The following is a 7,205-nucleotide window of genomic DNA, read 5'->3' on the forward strand; positions in this document are numbered from 1 at the left end:
CAACGATTGTTTATGTCTTGAAGATCTGGAGGTATTATTTATATGGGGTAACTATTGAACTGTATTATGATTATAAGAGCCTCAAGTACCTACAAGACTAGAAAGAACTCAACATGAGACAAAGGAGATGGATGGAATTGCTCAAGGATTATGATTATCAAATTAAATAGCATCTAGGGAAAGCCAATACGGTAGCAGATGCGTCAAGCTGGAAGACGGTGCAGGTGGCATCATTGATAATAAAGGAACAAGAGTTGATTGAGAATATCCAAGATTAGGATCTCACTGGCCAAATACAACTAATGGCGAGCCAGATCTGTATTGCAAAAGTGGAAGCAGAGATCATTGAACAGATCAAGAAGGCCCAACAAAGAGACTAATTGGCCAATATTTTGAAAGCCAATGTGTTGAGAAATGAGACGAGGGACTTCGAGATAACTTAAGAAGGGATCCTAAAATATAAAGGAAGGACTTACATTCCCCCAAACTCAGATGTTAAGAGGCAAATCTTGGAGGAGGCACACAAGAGTCGGTATATCATACATCCAGGCATGACCAAGATGTATCGAGATCTTAAAGAATCACTTTGGTGGCTTGGTATGAAGAAAGACATAACAGACTGTATTGTAAAAGTGGAAGCACAGATCACTGAATAGATTAAGAAGGCCCAACAAAGAGACTAACTGGCCAATATTTTGAAAGCCAAAGTGCTGAAAAATGAGATGAGGGACTTCAAGATAACTCAAGAAGGGATCCTAAAATATAAAGGAAGGACTTACATTCCCCTAAACTCAGATGTTAAGAGGCAAATCTTGGAGGAGGCACACAAGAGTCGGTATATCATACATCTAGGCATGACCAAGATGTATTGAGATCTTAAAGAATCACTTTGGTGGCTTGGTATGAAGAAAGACGTAACAGACTACGTGTCAAGATGCCTTACTTGTCAAAAAGTAAAGACAAAACACCAAAAGCCGTCAGGATCCTTGTAACTATTGAGTATTCCAGAATAGAAATGGGAGAGTATTTCTATGGATTTCGTAATAGGATTACCTCGTACTTCATCAGGTTGTAATACGATATGGGTGATTGTCAATCACCTAGATGAAGTCAGCTCATTTCTTGGCCATTAAGAAAGAATACCAACCAGAAAAGTTGGCGTGGATATACATTCGAGAAATTGTGAGGTTGCACAGAGTACCTAAAATGATTGTCATGGACACTAAACTGAGTTTCAGTACCGCTTATCATCCTCAAACTGATGGGCAGACTGAACGTACAATTCAAACATTGGAAGATATGTTAAGAGCTTGTGTCCTAGATTTCAAAGGGAACTGGGATGAGTATTTGCCACTGGCGGAGTTCACCTATAACAATGTTACCATTTTAGTATTCAGATGGCTCCCTATAAAGCTTTGTACGAGAGAAAATATAGATCCCTGCTGTGTTGGACTGAATTAGGAGAAAGGAAGATATTTGGTCCTGACTTGGTAGAGCAAACCTCACAGTAGATAAAAATGATCTGACAAAGGCTGCTTATGGCAGAAGAGTTATACTGACGTGTGAAGAAGGCCTCTAGAGTTCGAAGTTGGAGATCATGTTTTTCTGAAAGTTTCTTCAACTACGAGTATAGGAAGATCGATCAAGGCCCGTAAATTGACATTGAAGTTTATTGAACCCTTCCAAATCTTATCAAGAGTTGGCCCGGTAGCTTGCAGATTGGCCCTACCCCCTAATGTGAGCCAGATTCATGACGTCTTCTATGTTTCTTAGTTGAAAAAAATATTAGCCAAATCCCTCACATGTCTTGAAATACGAAGACATAGAGCTGCGAGATAACCTCACGTTTAAGGTAAAACTAGTGAAAGCGATAGATCGGTAGATTAAGCAGTTGCAGAATAAGACTATTCTGATGGTCAAAGTCATCTAGAGGGATCTAACCCAAGAAGAAGCTACGTGAGAAAAAGAGGATGACATGAAGGCCAGATACCCGGAGTTGTTCAATTAAGGTATGTTTCCAAATTTCGAGGACGAAATTTATTTATAGGAGGGAAGAATTGTCATATCCTAAAAATTTTCACTTGGCTATAGGGGATTAAAAATTGGGATGAGGGTCAATGTAGGGACTAGTTGGAGAGATGAAACAACTTTTGATCTGAAACCCCGATAAGGTTTGGGCTGGTATTTTCGTAATGATAAGTGTAGGAAGGGTAAAATGGGAAAATTTGAGAAAAATTCTAGCAAATTCCCAGAAAATGGGAAAATTATAAATTGGAAGTTTTGAAAACTTGGTTGAGGCCTGAAAGGTGAAATTACGGTGAAAGCAAATTATTACGGAATTTCCCGTAAATCGAGGTTTCTCTAGAAAATATTGGGAAATCAAAGGAAAATAATTATTTTAAATAGGTTAAGGCCTCAATAAATTTGAAAAAAATGGATAAATCATCTAAATATTTATTTGAATTTATAAAATTAGTTTTAGGCCTTGGAAGCTCAGGAATAAATTTTAGGGAATTTATGTTCCCACAATTACACCAATAGAGGCCTAATCAAAGAAAATTCAAAATAAATACCCAGAGGTGGTAAAAAATTCTGAAAATTTTCATATCATATTCTCACATGAAAAGGTGAATTATCATGAAGAGAAATAAATTTTTGGAGGTCTGGAAAAATTATAGAATGTCACTAGTGTATAGTAACCGATAAAGTTTACAATTGGTTTGAGATAGTGAGTTGGCTTGTGGGCCAACTTTTTGGACCACTCCAAGCCTTTTTTGGGGTCTACATTGAGCCCAATAAGTGTCCAGTTTTGTACAGCTTTGAGACTGTAACATCCTAAGTCTTATCGGGTTTTGATAGCCTCTTTTTGGTTGATTTTGAGGATAGATTAGTGATTTAATGTTGATCTTAGTGTTTGGGTTGGAATTGAGGTATGTTGGAGGAATAGGTGAACACACCACTCTTAGGGTATGTTTGCCGCGGTGAACCGGGAGTTCCAGGGGGGATTGTCTTTCGGGCAGGTTTGGCCGCGGCGAAGTCATAGGGATGCCGCGGCCAAGTTGTTCAGGTGAGCAGGGTTTCCCTCTCGGGAAGGTTTTGCCGCAGCGAAGGTAGGGGTATGTCGCGGTGAATGTTTTCTAGGCAAGCGAGAGTTTCCTCTCGGGAAGCTTTCACCGTGACGAAGATTGGAGTTCGCCGCAACGAAGTTAGGTTTTCAGGCGAGTAATCCCTCTCGGGATTAGTTCACCGCAGCGAAGTTATGGGTTTGCCGCGGCGAAAGGTGTCAAATCTATATAGTTGCTAGAGGGATCAGATGTGCGAAAATTAGAAAATCTGAAGGAAGAGAGAGAGGCTCTGCTAGGGTTTTGAATTTCTGGCTTGGAGGGGGCATTTCTAAGGATCCATTACCTCAAGTAAGTGATTTTAACCTCTAATCTACCTTCTTTCTTGGAATTTCTAAGGATTTATGGTGAAACCCTAGAGTTTTCTAGGTTGTTATGGAATTGAGGTTTTTGACCGATTGTTTTGAGTTTAATTGATTGCTTTAGGTTAGTCTAAGTATTTAATTGGTGTAGTTTTCTTGGATTTAAAGAACCTTGAGTTTTGAAGCTAGGGTTTATGGAAATGGGAGGTTTGTGATTGAGGCTGATAATGTAGAGGTTGATTTTGAGTTTTGTGATTTGGGTTATGTTAAGGAGGGTTTAATTGGATGTCTAATCGGTTTAGAATTTTGTTAAGACTTCAATTGTTCAAATGGGGTGATTGGGTGTTGAATTCCTATAGTGGGTCCTTGAGGTTTGAATCCTAAATTGATATTTTGAGAGAGGAATTAAGGTTTTAATGGATTTTTATGACCTTGGACTGTTGCCTTGGTGGTTATACCCTTTTGAGTTGGATAGAGTTTGGTTGGAGTCAGGAATTTTGTGTCCCCCAATTGTTGTTTTAGCCACATTATTAGTTGAAAGCTAATACATGTGGTTGTGTGTTTGTGTGCTTGTGTAGACCGGTTGTAAGCCTTGTTGGTGCACGGGGCCGTGTTGTTGGTTTGTTTTTCCTTGCTCAGGCGAGAGGTAACCACTTTCCAATCCTTTGTACATGCTTTTGTGGTACTGTGAGTGGATTTATGCTTTGTGCTTCGAGTAGCAACTGTGTTCAAAGTGTATGTTGTATATTAAAAAGGAAAACCGTCTTGTGGGGTTTAAATTGATATTGATTGAATTTGTAACTTGTGAAAGATAGGCCACTGAAAGAAGTTAATTGTGAAATGATTATTTACTCTTTGATTATAGTTTGAGCATGATGTATGAATTGGGAATTGGTGAGAGTTTTGATTGTTACTACCACGTGGTAAGGCCTCCATTAATGCATGATGGTTGGTTCTTTACGTTCCCCATAGTGAGGGATAGGCCTTTTGGCTCCTTACGTCCTCCATAGTGAGGGATAGGCCGGGTTCGGCTCTTGGAAATCCCCCAAAGTGAGGGATATGGTTGATGGGATTGCATCATTGCACTTGCATTACTTGTTGTGGCTATTATTTATCATATTATTTGTGAACTGCCCCACCTGACACCTCACGAGCACCTATTTAGTAGTACCTTGAATTGGAAAGATTGGTTACTGGGACGTTGTCTCATCCCGTGGTTTAAAATGTTTTCAGGTGAAGGTTCCGAGCGTGTGCCATCGGGAAGAGACGCAGAGGCTTGAGCTTGGTTAGCTTTAGGCCTCTAGCCCTTGTATATGTATGGCTAGTATATATTGCCACATTTAGGATCCCTTTTGAAATATTTTGATTACCCGGCCTTGTTGTAAACTGGAGAGAATGTTATCTCCATATTTTGGTTGGCCGGAGGCCATTTCTAGTGTCTTAGGAAACTTTGATTTTATTTTGCTGGAAACTATTTGGATGGGCTGATGTGATGTCTGCTGTTACCCGGCCGGAGGCTCGGAGGCCCAGTGAATGTTAATGAATGATTTCTAGTTGCATGCAACAGAGTGTGGGTTTGATTCGAGTTTGAATGTTAATTTCTAAAAATATGCAAAGTTCTTTCTACTATGGTAGTTCCTTTTAACAGCTTTCCTTTTCTACCATAGTAGTGATTTTATGACGAGTTTATAATGTTTTGAGGTTAAGGTTTTTACAGAGACCCCACAAAATTAATTAAAATAAATGCAAAATTAAGGGATAAATGTTAGAATAATCTAGATTATGGCGACTTGGGATGATTTGATTATTTTGGCACTTGATGATTGCCACATAACCCCCATGAGGTGTCCATTTTTGGCCAAACAAGGAGGGAGAAAGGCAGACCAATTTTTCTATAAATACCCCTTGGAAAATACAAATAAATGTTAGAAAATTTGGAAAAGTAAGGGGAAACTCTGTCACTGTATTTTTAGCCCTATTTGTTCAAAAATTTCAAGTGTTTTAGGCAAGAAATCATCCAACTTACACCAAGAAAACATTAAGGTATGTCTAAGTTTTACATTAATTGGATTAGGATTTTAGCTTGAAAAATCATGGGAAAATGCTGTCCAATATTGCTGAATCATGTGGCACTTAGGAAGGATAGATACCTTAATAATCAAGTGGAATAAGCAACATTAAATGGTGTACGGATTGATTTTTATAAGAAAATCAAAGTTAGGGTTTTAGGAGGGAGGTTCGGCCAAGCACCACTCATGTAGAAGCTAATTGTTTTAGCTTAATTTGATGGTTCCAATGGCTTTGGAGCATATTTTTGTGCAGGGATATATGGTTGAGAAGTGTTAAAAATCATTGGAATCAAAAATAGAATTTTTAGAAGTTATAACCCCCTATTCGGCCAAACCAAGTTCATAAGGAAGGAGTTTGATTTTCAAAAATATGATTTCACATTTGGATTCCTCATGAAAAATTGTGTAGGAATGGGTCATGAGGTTATTGATTCTAAATGAGGAATCATTTTGTTAAAAATCCAAGAAAAATGGGAAAAATTATTAAGTTAAAGTTTAAAAATTGTAATTAAGTTGTTTAGTGATTAGTGTGGCTTATGTTTATGCTTGGTTTAATAGGCATTGTGAGGAGGAACCAAGGAGAAGCTTTTTCCCTTGAAGTAACCTAGTGCACAAGTGTTAAAAAGGTAGCTTTGAATTATAATTTGATTGTATATCTTGCTTGTTTAATGTGATTTGTTGTTTGCTTGGATTGGGAAAGTTGTGTTGTGTTTTTGGTTGGTTAAATAACATTGGTTTATGCTTTGGCTAAATGCATTGAATTGTGTCAATGTGGAAGTGTTGATGTTCCTCTCCTAACATGAGATTAAGTATGATTTTATGTGATTTAAGGATGTCTTGAACTTCTATAATATGTCATATTGTAACTTGCTTGATTTGCATGATAATTGTAATTCAAATGCTACTGAGATTTCTTTGAAATCTCACTCCTCCTATGCTAAATTATGTCTCAAATAGGGAATGACTCATTCGATGGCAAGGGCAAGGAAATGGTTTTGGGATGAAGGAGCAATAGGGAATTCGTGAGATTTTGGAAAGTTGTGTAATGTTTTAATGAGTTTGATGTTAATTTGTAATAGATTATGAATGATAATATAATGTAAATTATGTTTATATGATATACTGTAACATTGGAAGATTGAAGGGTATAATGACACAAGGTTAAGGACAAGGAAAAAGAGGAATAAAAATTAAAGAAAGTGGAATTAGGAGATAAAAATATCTTAAAAGTAACTGATTTATTACACATAAAATAATGAGCAATTGTTGTAATTTGGGCATGAAATTTTACATGATTATAGATCTCATTTTTAGTTTTAAACCAAGTGGTAATCCATTAAATTTGAAGTTTTGTGCTGAGAGTTACGCCCTTCTAAAGTTGAGCAAAAATACTAGAAATTCAAAATTCACCAAATGAACACTGCATTTTGTCAAATTTTCTAGTGCTTTTCTGGATAGAATTGAGTCCAATGGATATTTTTTCTCTACAGAATGCTCAGCAAGCTTCATGTGAAAATTAAAACCATCTCATTTTGATTTTTCTAGAATTGGTTATGAATTTTCAAAAGTTTGCCTAAATTCAGATGAACAGTATGCGGACAGAATTAAAGGTGAAATTTTGAAACTGAGATTTTTCATCCGGAAACATTGCGAAACACATTCTGATGATTCTAATTGATGTATAATGGGATATGAAAGGAGGGGTGACATTG

This window comes from Neltuma alba, unplaced genomic scaffold (genome assembly GCF_004799145.2).
Source record: "Neltuma alba isolate B1F8T4 unplaced genomic scaffold, ASM479914v2 tig00010322_pilon, whole genome shotgun sequence".
Lineage (NCBI taxonomy): Eukaryota > Viridiplantae > Streptophyta > Magnoliopsida > Fabales > Fabaceae > Neltuma > Neltuma alba.